Raw genomic sequence first — 14,208 nt, 5'->3', positions numbered from 1 at the left:
TCTTAAATAACACTTCTGGCACCCATCTAGCACTCACAAAAGCTTTTCAGGAAAAGGGAAAAAAAAGCAAACTATTAGGACTATAGGAGTGGTTCAAAATAGAAATACAATATCCCATGAGATTCACCTGTACATTCAGATCCAAATGCTCCTGCCATTTTCCAAACCAAGCCTAAATTCACTGAAAACCAAAAGGTTTATGGCAGAGCTACAGCTCCGAGTTTTATAGCCAAATCAAGGAAAAAATAGTTTCACCTGCTTGTGCCTCAAAACATCAGGTGATGTTCATCTACTTCAAATAACTGAGAATTAGTTTTCCTTTAGGGGTTTAACTGGTGAAACCCCCATATTCACCAGCACCTGGCAGAATATTCTAATGATGCCATTTATCTGTCAGCATCAAGTTTTGCATCCCTCTCAGTGCAGCCTTAAAGAAAGACAAACCAAGATTAAAATTGCAATATTCCAAATACATTTCGTTGCTTTTTCTTCCAGTTAAAGCTGCCAAACAGTGAATCTAATTAACTGGACACAGGAGGGCCTTTATGAATGGAATGTAACATAACCATCCAAAGTAATCTCGTTACATTGGAACAAGAGGTTAAATACCACTTCCTGCTATGTAGTAGCTGTTAAGTATAGTATTGATGAAAAATATGCTAATAACACCTTCTGAAAAGAATAGCTTAGTTCTTGTTAGCTAATCTCTGCAAGCTGTTTGTAAGCTGCTTTTGTGCTCTGGTTATATCACATGCACATCAAGAAAAACTATTCTGGTACGTCCATCACCCTGCTTTAAACTAAGGAGTTCTTTTTTTTTTTTTCCCCGAGGAATTTACATATATATACATATAAATATATAGGCAGACAAATAAGCAGTGTCTGTTCCTCAGCACCCTCTGAAGGAGCTGCCAGGCTTGGGAAGGGGACTGTGTCAGCACTAAGGACCCTGAAGACAGAGCTGCAAACGGGAGCATGGGGTTGGAACACAGGTTATGCCAAAAAACCCCCAAAGTTTCAAATAGGGACTTTTTATACGAATTTATTCAGAGAAGTGAGAGTCGCCCTTATTCATTCTCTTGTAAACCAACAGAAAGCTGCTCCTAAATCATTACAGCTCCCATCTGAGAGATGATTACTAGTCCAAGCTCAGGGTTAAACCTGAAATTTTAACTTCAGAATAACATTGGAAACATTTACTTTTTGAAATCGCAGCAGCTGGGCTGGATTTTCACAGTCACTGAACTGATTTGCAGTTGTATTGGTCGATCAGCATCTTTCATTAAGTGTCCATCCTGCAGGCAGGGACATCATGCTAAGCCCCCGTGTTTCTTCTGTGCATGGGCCCATCTTTAGCTGGGGAGAAACGTTCTGTTTTCTTTTCTCCCTCTTCATTTCCATAAACAATATGCACAATTCTCCGAGCCATTCAGTCTGCAAATAAAGGCGGAGGGCTAAGTAAATTTTCTTCACACCAATTATTTTTGTGAGGTCACTGAGTTAAGCATTAAAGAATACTGCTGGGGATGAGCACTGGGAACAGTATGATTTGTGCTATGACTGGACAAAAGCCCTCAGTGCATGGCAGAACACGACATTTATTGGGAAGCTTTGTTCCCTGAGTTAACAGAAGAATAATCCTTTTCTTTGAACCACTACGAGTTACTCGTTTTACTGCATAACCCAGCTGCACTGTAAGTCACTTTTGTAAATCACAGCCTAGGAAAGAAGTGAAAAATGTGTGATTTCAGAAAAAAAAAATTAAATATAATTGATTTCTTAGTTCAGTATTAAGCTGCTTTGTTCCTATGCACAGCGTGAGGGTGAGCAGTCGTCAAATTATTGTGCTGTGTTTTTATGCAAATAAAATTACAGAAGGAAAAAACATTTTTAAAGACTCAGGAGCCAAGTGAGGAGCCTAGAATCCAGCTGCTGTGGGTTTGCATCACTTTATTGTCACACTTCTCACAGCCCCACATCTGACTGTTTACTGGGTATGGCTGTGAGCAGTAAGTAACTGTGACAAAATGCTCAGCACACGGGTAATTGCTGATGATTACATTCCAGACAAAGGACTCGGGCTGGAACAAAACAGCAAGGCAACATTTCCCCAATGGAAGAAAAAATTATACAGCAGTTATATTGCTGTTAATGGAAGAAGGAAAAATCTAAATTAGTCACTCTGCTCGTTTCAGGATACGAGGTCAGAGTCAGATCCTGATGTTTCAGGGGGTTTCAAACAACAAACTCAAACAGAAAAATTTGATTGCGCCTGAAAAAAATAGAGACCAATGGAAAAATCACTGCAGGATCAGATCCTTTCTCATGCTGCCTGGGAGACAGAGCTGAAAAGTAGAACCTGCCCTGGCATTTTAAGTGAGATGGAGTTGCTTTATTTTTGGACACTATTCTGCTACAGCAGAACATAAGTAACTATTACATATATCAATAAAAGAAAGACAATCCAATTGCACATTTGATTATTTAGTACAAAATAGCTTGTAAATGATACATCTAAATCCAACTAAAGCCCACGGTGTGCTCTTTGAAACCAGAGGAAAAGCCAAGTGTAACTATGGTCTGGATTCTCACTGCCCAGGTCTATTTGTGCCAGAGTGGTACCTAAAATTAGAGACTGCTGCCTCCATCCCCGCTGGAGGTTTCCAGCACCCTCAGATGACCAAAGGAAGGGAAGCAATGAGTCACCCAGAGCTAGGCTTTCCCCTCTTAAATATGCTTCAATTCCAAGTGCTGGGTGGCCATACAGGATGCTCATAGCACATCTGAGTTGTGCTGGGATTAAATGTCCAGAATGGAAAATAGGGTTAAAAGAGAATATCTCCTGTATGAAAAATGACATCTTAAAAGAGGCTTTTTAATCTTTCATTATATTAATGCCTTCCTTGTTTTTTATTAATAGTAGAAGTGATTACAGCTCTCAAAATAGAAACAATTGTGCTGGTGTAAGGCCTCATTGGGTCATCTCTGTGCTCAGAAAGCCAGAGAATCACTTGATTACTGTCAGACAAACCCACCCTTCACCCATTTGCAATATTTAAGTTGGTAAGGGCTGCAGCCAATCAATACATATGAGCTCGGTAAAAGATGTCATTTTGTCATTTACAGTAAGGGAGGATACAATGAATGCAAGATTTGCTCTTTTCTTGAGCCGTCTGGGTGTCAACGATAACACCCAAGGTCTTTGCCTTTGTCACAAATATTTGATTGTCTCCTCGGCACTGTCAGTCACTGACAAACACCTCCGACATTCACTGGCTGCTGCCCATTTCCAAAGCGAAAACAATGCCAAGAACCTCACATCCCTCTGCTGCAGAACCTCAGCAAACTCTTTGGTTGGCTTTTTCCCCACTGTGCTGAATAACCCTCTTGTCCCACGTTCCCATGTGTCAGTAAATCCGAGTTTCAGATCTGGGTGGACCAGGCTGATGTGACCAGTGCTGACAAAAGGACCACGGCCTCCAGATATTAAGCAAAAAAAAAAAAAAAAAAAAATAGGAGTTTCATAAGCTGATTAGTGTCTGCTTGGAATTTGGTGCTATTTATTCAACCCCGGGAATGAATGAATGGGGAGTTTTCGTTGAGTCATCTTCCTATTCTGTGGCACTGCAGATCAGAAGGAACAGGCAGCACAGGCACGACATCGCTGCTGGTACAGGGAAGGTGGAGTGGGAACAGTTCTGAAATGAAAACAGCGAATTCCACAGTTATGACTCCAGTAAAAGTTACTCAGGCATTCAAATAATGGGACTTCCTACTCCCCAGATATCTTCCTTTCTGTGGAATTGTCTCAGGAAGGGACAGCATCGGGGATCATAAATTGTCTTTTGGCTTTTCAGCACTTTACAGGCTCCCATGCATCGCCAACAATAGGGCTGGGGAATGACTCTTAACAGCTCATTAAGGCTGTTTTTTGCCAAATGCAAATAATAAAAAGGCCTCTTAAGAGGCTGCCTCATTTTTATTCAGAAAAGCCAACTGCAGAATATAAAAAGATGCCATAAAATGGAAATGCAATAGAAGATCCCAGCGCAGTTATCTTTGGGGTCCTTTGAAAGATTTCAAATCTCATGGGCATTTCTGAGGGGATTGCTGGATGATTTTGGATGGTTCATTCAGGAGAGCACTTAAAAAAAAAAGTCAGATACAGACACTGTGCTGGAAACACACACACTTCTGAGGAGTAAGGGAGGGGAAATAAATAAAAATGTGATTTTTGTGGACTTGCATCATATTTGCCACACATTTTTTAATTTAATATTTCAATTTTTTAGTTCCCAATTCACTTCCCCTGCTTTGGTCTGACTGTAGGTCTGACCCTTTAGTGCCTTTGACCTTCCCACAGACAAAGAAAATACACTTTGGCTATGCATGAAACACGGTTTGGTGTCCTCAGACAGGAAGCTCTGTCTCCATTTATATGCTAAAAGTGTTGGACTAGAATTTCCTAGGTTGGTGCAAGCCATGGCAGGAGCACAGCGCTGGAGTTTCACAGGTACTGCTCCCTCCAGCTCCTGCCTCACCACCCACTGGCTCCTGCTTGACTCCTACTGCTTGGGAAGCTGATTCCCAGTAACCCTCCATGTCCTGGGGCAGGTCCCATCCCACTCCTGTCTGAGGGTGGGTGCTGGTCCCCAGGTTGCCTGTGAGAGTTTTGACACTGATATTTCTTACCTTTCCTCCCCAGAAAGATGCAGGATTCTGGTTTGATCAACCTGTGATGTTCTCATCTCATTTTTAGAGGTGTTTTTCTAAACCTCTCAACTTTTCCTTCATTCTTTCATTCGGGGTTCTTGAATACTCATTACTTTAAAGTCAGGTCTGCAGGTTGCCCGTGTAACAGGCACTGAGATATCCAGAGATTGTACTGGGGGCTGTGACAACCTGGTTAGTATGGACAGGAGCTTTGGATCCATCCCTGTTCTTAAATCCCAGTTCATATATGCCCCAAAGTTCTTGGACGAAGATATCCACTGATTTCAACTGAATAAGCCAATTCCTCCAGCACAGCTTTGGAATTACTCATGAAAACTATTAGAATGATGTCCTGCTCCCGTTGATTTTTACAAGGGACCAAAGTTAATGTATTTATTAGAGATTTAGATTTACATCCTTTCTGTCCCAGAAATATTTTCTTATAACATTAGCTGGGGAAAAAAGATATTTTCCAAAATCTGAACATTTGCTTAAATAAGAATGATTTGGGTACAGGTAGATTTTCCTCATCTTTCTTCTAATATTTTTTATTTGTTGTGTAACAACACCAGAAACCCCCTCAGTGAGAATCAAGCTGTTGTGGGAAATGAGTGTGTACCTGGATTTCCCCAGAAGCTCTCTGAACATGGCCACGGGGAGACTGCAGAATTAAAACTCTTCATAAACTTGTTCCACTCTCTCAAATCCAGCTTGAGAATTAACACAAAGATCAGATCTGGTAACTTCTCTTGAACAAGGCTTGAAAAAAGAAATGAAACATGAGAGAAATCCTCTTGTAGAATTTGGCCCAGACACGATCCATCTCTGGGAATTATTCTAAGGCCAGTGCTGACCCAGAGTAACTCCTGCATCATTTCCCTCAGGACTTACCTTTGAACAGCCTGAGCAAGCAGGGTCATGTCTGGAAATCTAGATTTGGTTTTCCTGAAACAGAAAAATAATACCAACACAAAAAAACCAAGTAGGCAAAAAAAAAAAAAATAGAAAAAAAGGAAAAAAAGGAACAATATCTTTGTTTTGGGGTTTTTCTCTGGTATAGAGCTCGTGGAGGGATCCCTGGCTGTGTCCCACACTGTTGCTGGTGCTGTGCCACACACAAGCCCACATTGTTATTTATTGCACTTTTCACTTGGCCTTTCAGAGTGGAAGGAACAGGCAGACTTGACTTTTTAAAATGCAAATGACCCAGAACCTTGAAGGGCCATGGAATAGTTTCCTAACTTCCTGAAGCTCATAAAAATGTGTCTCTAGGACTGTGTTATGATGGGAGACCCCCAAGAAGCAGCACAATGAAAAATGGCACTGAGTTGTTAAGCACAGAAATCCAGCCCATCTCTGGAGATGCTCTGAGGGGTGAGTTCCCTTCTCCTGGGCCTGCTCCCAGTGTCCCTCCCACATTTAAAGATCACATCGATTCCATAGTGGTTCCCTGGCACTGTGCCCTCCAAGGAGAAAGACAGGAGGGTTAAATGGTGAGTAGCCCTCAGTTTAGAAAAACTGCTGAGCTCCACCATATGGACTATTCTGTGGCAAGGAATATGCTTTATTGGCATTGCTTGGAGGTTTACAAGCAATCTTCTTGAAGTTTTAATGGTTGCTTGGGTGATTTATCCCATCTTGAGAGTCACTGCTGTTAGGAGGCACCCCGTTCTCGAGCTCTTGCTTTCCTTTATTATGAAAACCTTTAATCTTTCCTACATGTACCATAAATAACCTCATTATGGCCACACAGAGAAAGTGTAACAGTTCCCATGTAAATTTTGACTTTTTACTTAACACTTCTATGAGCTGCTTTAACTTCACAAGGGGGATGCTTAATATACAGCAGCAGAAATTTGGGGTCTGAGGAGTAAGAAAGTGTCATATTCAATTTTGTCTTTGCAGACATTAGGTCCAGCATAATTTTTCAGCCAGGACTGCTGGCATGGAGACAGGCACTCTTTGCTTCCTTCAAGTTCTGAAGGGCATCTCATGCTGCTTATTCCATTCACTGTTTCAGAACATTTGGTACCTTAATATCTGGTATCTCAACCTAATATTTCTCTCCCAGCATGTTACTTAAATCTATTCTGTACCAAAGTGTTTTCATGGAAAGACAAAAGGGATACCTCGGCATTCTGGGATGGGATGCATTGATAGAGTTAAACTGAAGACAGAAGTGTTGAGGTTCACAGAAGGCGAAACATTTCATTCAAAATATCCCCTGAATGTATTTAAGACAAAGTCCACCGAAGTGAAGGACCTGCAGGAGAAAGGAAAGTCACACCAACCCTTGTACATCAGCTATATCACCCTCTTATATCACCATTTAAGGAAAAACAGGGCATAGTGTCCTCAAACATCAAATCCTCCAAACCTCTGCTGCTCCACATCAAATCTTTGTCCGGATCTATCAGGTGTAACTTTCTGCTCTTTGCCTCAGTTCATTTACCTCGAAAATGCAGATAACGACTTTTACTCCTCTTTGTGAAGCTTTGTCGGATCTGTGGAGAGAAAAAGACTATCAATGGTCAGCACTAATACTGCTATTTTTTTTCTTTAGCGTTGGTGATTGTGACCCAAGGGATTTTCTTTAACAAAACAACAAAACGTCAGTTCTGCCTTTGGGAGTGTGTGGATCACCACACCCATGGGTGAAAAGCATGAGACAAATCTCAGATAAGGAGGGAACAATTAAAGAATTGATGCTTCATGCAAAAGGACGTTTAAATTAGCATAAACCAGCAGAGCAGAGAGCCGGGAGAGGAGGGATCTGTAATTGAAGCAAAACTCTAAGTGCATCTCTTGAGCTAATTGCCATCTCAAAGATTGTAAAAAAAGAGAGACACAGAAAGAAAAGGACTGGAGGGCAAATTACAACTTTGGAGTAGGGATGGACTAAAGTTAGAGGATGCATTCGAGAGTTATGCAGGGAATTTGCAAAGGGTTGGGCAGTGTTTTATGGAACATTTGCCCTTAAGTTTTAAATATGTCCTTGGTTGTGTAAGGGGGATGGGGAATGCAGGGTCTGAAATGCTTCTCTTTTTGGATGGAGGACAGTTGATTTGAAATTAGATAGAAGAAATAAGGGATAATAATGATATATTAAAATAGCCCATCATTTCCTTAATCCCAACTGCCTTAATTAGCAGCAGCTCATATCTTTTGGAAATGCATTAGTAGAAAATGTAGAGGGAGTATATTGTCAATATGCCCAACAAGTTGTCCAGTTAAAACCTAATGATAAATATATATTGCTGAAAATTCCAGAGGTTCAGATTATTAACCCAATCCATTTGCTTTCTGTCCCACTTTGTTATCTTTTCTCACCTAGAGATTGTAGCAATTTGGAAAAGAAAGCACTTTTTATTTGCTAAAATTATTTTCAGCTCCTAATACAACTGAAATCTGGGATATTATATAAGTGCCTATGTGCTCCTGCAGTATGGAGTAAACACCTCATATTAAACAAGGATTTTAGTTGTACTTTACTGTTGTTATCAGGAAAATGTAGGTAACTGTTTTCCCCTTTGTGAAACTCAGTAAGGTCTATAGATGTCAAAGGGACATGTGATGTCAGTAGTAAACTTATTGTTTTTTCTTCTCATTCAGTGATTCTGATAAGGGAAGTTCCATTAATCAAACATGTGCCCTGGCAAGGCAACGACCCTGTGTGCATTTAGAAAAGCTGGGAAGTTTTCTTTGGAAGAAGCATGAAGTGTACCAGGCTATGGACACAGAATCCCCTCTGGTGAAGGTCAGAAATCCAGCACAAAGGAAACACATCTGGGATTGTTCCTCCCCTCGAGTCTGTGTATCCACAGGGAAGGGATCAATAACCAATCCTGTAAAAAAAAAAATACCTTAATTAATTTGCATTTGTGGAGAAATAGTCCCTTTTGGGGAAAAGCATCCAAAACCAAAACACAGCCCCAAACCCAGCCTGATCTCCATCCCAGGAGTGCAAAGTGCTGCTGTGAACACCTTTCCTTACCCTGTCCATGTGCTGCACTGGTGGGTGATGAGAGAGATCTGATTCTCCTGGCACATGTTAAACTCCCCCTGTAAATGCACACCTTGTCTGTGAGGATTTAGCCTTCAGAGGCAATTTGCTGGGATAAAGACAGATTATACAAGTTAGCAATATATTATCAGATGTTTTCAGATACTGTTACTATCAAGACAATCAGTTACCAACTTTAACAAGCTGATCTGACAGACAAAGGTGCCATAATCTTCCCAAAAGTTAATGTTCCCTGGTTGGGACTCACCAGCAGCTCCACCTGTGGCTGAGGCCACACAGTCTGTGAGAATTGTTTACTTTAACCCAGCACATATTCCCATAAGTCTGGGGCTATTTCCCAATTTTGGAGATGGTGTGGGGAGGGGATTGGGAGCTGATGATAACGGGATGGAGGAGATTAGGCAGCTAAGCCATCCATTTTAGTTCCAGTGATCAAATTTCACAGTCTTTATCTGAAGCACTGAGTAGCCAACTTTTCAAGTGAGGATAAAATGAGGGAGTGCAGCTATAACCAATAACTTAATGCATGTTGATCGTCACCACAAAATTGCCATCTACCCAAAGGTGCTGGGTCGTTGTGCTTGAGCTGGAGAGTTTGATCTTATAAATGTTTATTCTTGTTATCTGCAGAATTACTTACAGCAAAAAAGCTCTGCCCCCAGTTGTGATTGCAATCTCGGTGCTCACAGTGAGTATCAAGCAGAGAGATGAGGTTTGTTAAGATCAGCTCAGATACCAACGACCAGATTCTGCTCTCAGGCAAACAAAATGCTCAAGGATTGAATAGCAAATGCTGTACTGGAGCATTTAGGTAGAAATTTGTTATCAAGGGGAGAAAAAAAAAAAGAACAACTCAGGAGAATTAAAAGTCAGTGTTGCCCAGACATTTTACAAGGAACTGTAAATGCTTAATACTATGGGTGCCAAATGCTATGAAACACAATTAAATGTTATTAAGTTTTTTTATGGTAGGAGAGAACTTTTTCTTGCAAACAGTTTTTAACTAGCAGCTTTACTTGTTTATCCTCAAGAAGAAAGATCTTTACATGTAGTATTTAAATCTAAAAATGCAGTGTTATACATATTAACATTCTTTGAAAGCTCCCAAGAGTTTTCCAGACCTCCCATAGGTACCCTGGGGGGAAAATCAAAACCACATATGGGGAAGTGTGGGGGTGAGAAGAGAAAGAAAAGTTAGTTCCACGTGGATTTTAATGCATCTGATCTCAGGAGGCATTAAACAACAACCAAAAAAAAGTGCATTTTACAAGGTGAACACTGTATTGATTTGAGATTTTTATATCAGAAGGAGCTCAATTAATCTGATTCAGGTCGACTGACAATACATCCCCACCTTTCAGAACCAGAAGCAACTACCATAGCAACAAAATATAAATAAAAGTGCACAGCAAACCCCACCATAACAAAAGATAACGATGGATATTGTTAAAAATGGAAAAGGCTGTAGTTTAGTTGCCCAAATCTTCGAAGGTGTTCACAGCAGTATTTCTGTCACAGGAAAGACTTGAGGTCAGTTTTAAATACAGACGGTGATTTGATCTTTGTTGTTATTTTATTCTAATGATTACATGCTCTATAAACAGAACTAGACAAGTCATGGTTCTTGTGAACTGCTGGAGTAATAAACACGTTATTTAAATTAACCCTGTAGGACTGACTGTACAGAGTGAAATGAAATGAAAAGGTAGAGGGGAAAGGGGAGAACTCGGGAACAAAAACTACAAGTCTTTCTGACTTTGGTGCCATGGGATCAGAAGCTCCTGTGTACAGTGTGAGCTCTCAGAAGGAGCACTAATGGCATTTCTCCAGGGATTTGCATGGACACTGTCATCCTGTCTGCCTGGCTGAGACCCTTCCAGTGTTGCTGTTGGTATTTGTAACCTGGAAACCTCTTTTTTTTTTTTGTTTGCACGTGGAGTAATAAATGTGTGTTCTGGAGTGCTTTTGGCTGGTTTGACACCACAAGATAAATAATACGGCACCGTATCAGAGTTCAGTCAGCTGTCACCCCACAGAGAACAAAGATATTCAGAGGGTATTGCAGTGGGTAAAATCAAGAGCTTTTATACCTATTTAAACACGTTCAAATTTAATTTTCAAATGAGATTAGAATAACTAATTTCCATTATTTTGCTTTAGGAAAACACCACAAACCAAACTCCTGAGAAAGTAACTTCTGCCTAGTTTGTTGAAAAGAGATGACCAGTGGTTTGGGCTCCAGGGGCTGCCTTGGCATTGCAGAAAGGTGGCAGGAGGTGCCTGTCAAATGACTGTCCCCTCCTCCAGGGACCATGATGCACATGGACAGACTCCAACCCAACAAAGTGCCAGCACTGGGCCAGTGACCATCAATCTGCTACTGCCCAGGCACCTGCTCACCAGAACATGACTGAGACCTTCCTTACTCTTTTCTCCAAAAGGAATTTCAAGAGCAGGAATGTTTTCTTATCGAGAGCAGCAACTTTGAGACAGGCAGACTCATGACTGCTGGATCAGATAAAGTAGCAGTGGAATTTATATGGTCCCCATTACAGAGTATCTGAATATGATATGTCACAACATCACGCTGCCATTGGGAAACATTTTCATCTGCACATTTTCCTGCATAAAGGGTGAAACTGAGGCAAAGAGAGAGCAGGGAGGTTGCTCAAGGTTGCCCAGGAAGTTTGGTTGAGGGAGGACACGAACATGGGCTGTCAGTGTCCTCAGCCAACACCCTCCCTCTGCACAGCTCTTCCTGCCGAAACGGTGGGATTTTCATTGATGGTGGTGTGTGGTGAGGTGTGTAAAGTACGTGGAGATGTTAAATCTGATGGACAACATATTGTCAGAAGTCCACAAGAGGCCACACGTGCCCCTTTCGTGCCCCATTCAGAACCTGTGCTGACTCCTGTGCCACTGTGAGCAAATCATGGACACAGAACAAACCGTGAATTCCAACAGCAGCTCCTGGAGACTGAGGGTTGGATTATCCCCTCCTGCTCAGCTGTTTGTGTTCAATGCAGCTGGAGAGTGAGACACAGCCTGGAGCTGCCCTGTGTCAGCTGAGAACTGCCCAACCCCTCACACACGTAGGGAGGGTCGAGGTGAGGGGTTTCAGAAGTGCCAGTAAAGTGAGTAAAGACACCAGAGCCGTGGGGTGGGGGGTACAGACAACCACAGTGCTTTAGCTGACAGAAAACAATGCTCCTAGAAACCAACCAGCCCTTGGCCATCACCAGCCTGACCCCTTAACTTCTCTCTTACCCACACGTTGGGATGAACTTCTACACCACCACTTGCTGGCTGGAAGTTGAGCATTTGAATCTTAAGTGTCCCCTTTGTAAAGAAGTGAACAATAAATCTCCCTCAGGGACTGATGTAACTCACAGGCCCACTCTGGAGAGACATCCTGACCCAACCCAGCTGCCTTGCTTTTGCAAGGTTCTTTTTGCTTTCCCTGGTGCCCCAGCCCTGCCTGCACTGCTCTCTCTGTGATTTACTGTAGATAGGTTTCCACCAGTTCCTTTTTCAGGGTGAACCAAGCACTTTCTCTTTTTGGCTGCTGCGTGACCACAATAACGGCCCAGGTTGTGTCGAGGAGCAGTTGAGCCTGAGAAGAGCGAGGAGCCCTTTGAATTAACCCCAGCTTTGTGCTCAGACAGAGATGTTATCAATTACCCAGCAAAAGTCATTTTTGTGCAAGAGGAAGAGATAAGATAATATGAAAAAACATTAGACATGTATTTCCACTTCTTATATTCGGATGTACAGGGGTTTAAAGAGTGTCACAGGGCATTTTCTTAAGAGATATTACAAAAGATATTGCTGGTCTAATCAAAGTTTAAGAAACAGCCCTGCTCAGGCAGCAAATTGGAAGTTGATAGACAGCTCCAACTAAGTTGAAATTATTTATATTCTAGCAAAAACATGCCAATAAGTAATTGCTTGTTTGTGGGCATACTGAGGAAAAGGGGCTATTGAATAAATATAACTGTTGCTTTTTAATGGCCAAAGTGAGAACACGTGTAATATGGATTATGTGATCAGATGGATGTTGTAAATCTAGAGATAAATCCAGACCCTGCAGCTAAAATCTCCTGAATCCAGTTTGGAAGCTGATTGTAACCAGCCAGACTTCATAGGCTTTCATTAAAAAATGAAAAGATAAACAATCCAAATCTACTCTCTGTAAACAAAACAATAAAAAAAGCCTTTTAATTCAGCACTGAAACCAACTCCAAATCTACCTCCTGCTACACAATCCGTGAGCACATCCTTCATTTCCTCCTGTTTTCTGCACTTCTATCTACACTTCCAGTGTACTTAGTAAAACTCCATGTGTTGCAAGCCATGTACGAAGCCTGAAGTTCATGCACAGGCTGTGGAGTTACAGGTTGAAATTTAAATGACACATGACAGAGAATAAAAATGAAATAAAAATGGTTTTTTGACATTTTTATCTCAGTATCACACTAGAAGACAGAGAAATAGAGTTCAACACTGCATTAAATGAATATAACTGAATATGCTGACAACAAGTAAAGTCCAAGGGAAACTTCATTTCTAATGCCACAAAAGCAGTTTTTGTCATCTGAAGTCACTGTGACATCCTGGGGTTATTCCCAATTCAGCAAAGCACTTGAGCAAGGAAGTTACTCACGTGCTTCAAACAAAGAAGTTCAATCTGAAGTCCAAATGTTTTAATAGAATCTCTTGTCCCTTTGAGCCAGAAGATGTCTTGGCACTGGATTTGCTCCCAGAGCACAAGGACAAAAACACAGACTTCAAATAATTGTGGAGAATCCCACAGACTTCAGATCAGGAAGAGATTTCACAGAGGCTTTTGCCTGGGCTAATACCAGAAATTCCTTCTTTTCCTGCAGTTCTAGGAATGTGACTATTAAAAATTTCAGTGATTAAAAATTTTACGTATTTAATATGGAGATACAGAATTTAAAATGTTGTGTTACTATGGCAGTCTGAGTTTTGAATATTAAAATTTTGACACCACTTTAAATTTGAAGTTGATTTATATTTTCAACAATTTGTCTGACTTGACCATTTTCTGGTGGTTTTTTTTTTCATAAGGGATGAAACAGGAAGGGCCCCCACCCTGTGATTTTTTTTTTTTAAGACAAATATCATTTAAGTGATTTAAAAAAAAAAAAATACCCTCCCTCCAAGCTTATGAATTCTGTCTTTGTTCCAGATGATTGTAACACTTTGGAATTAGGTGAAACCATTTGGTGTGTGCGTGCAAGACCGTAGAATGAATTTTATTACAGCTACAAAACAGATTTTCAGGAGTAGCTGAGTAACTGAGAGCAGATGAAAGGGAACCAGCTGAGATCTGTGCACTGCAAATTGTTTCCCCATGATTAAACTATTCCATCCTCCGGGCTAACATCTCCCTACTTGTTTGGCAACAAGTGATAATGTTGGTGATAAAAGTCTCCTGGATGATCAGG

The sequence above is a fragment of the Neopelma chrysocephalum genome, unplaced genomic scaffold (genome assembly GCF_003984885.1).
Source record: "Neopelma chrysocephalum unplaced genomic scaffold, ASM398488v2 Primary Assembly neopelma1_119, whole genome shotgun sequence".
NCBI lineage: Eukaryota > Metazoa > Chordata > Aves > Passeriformes > Pipridae > Neopelma > Neopelma chrysocephalum.
The sequence above is the reverse complement of the archived record's forward strand: the minus strand, read 5'-3'. Positions refer to the sequence as shown.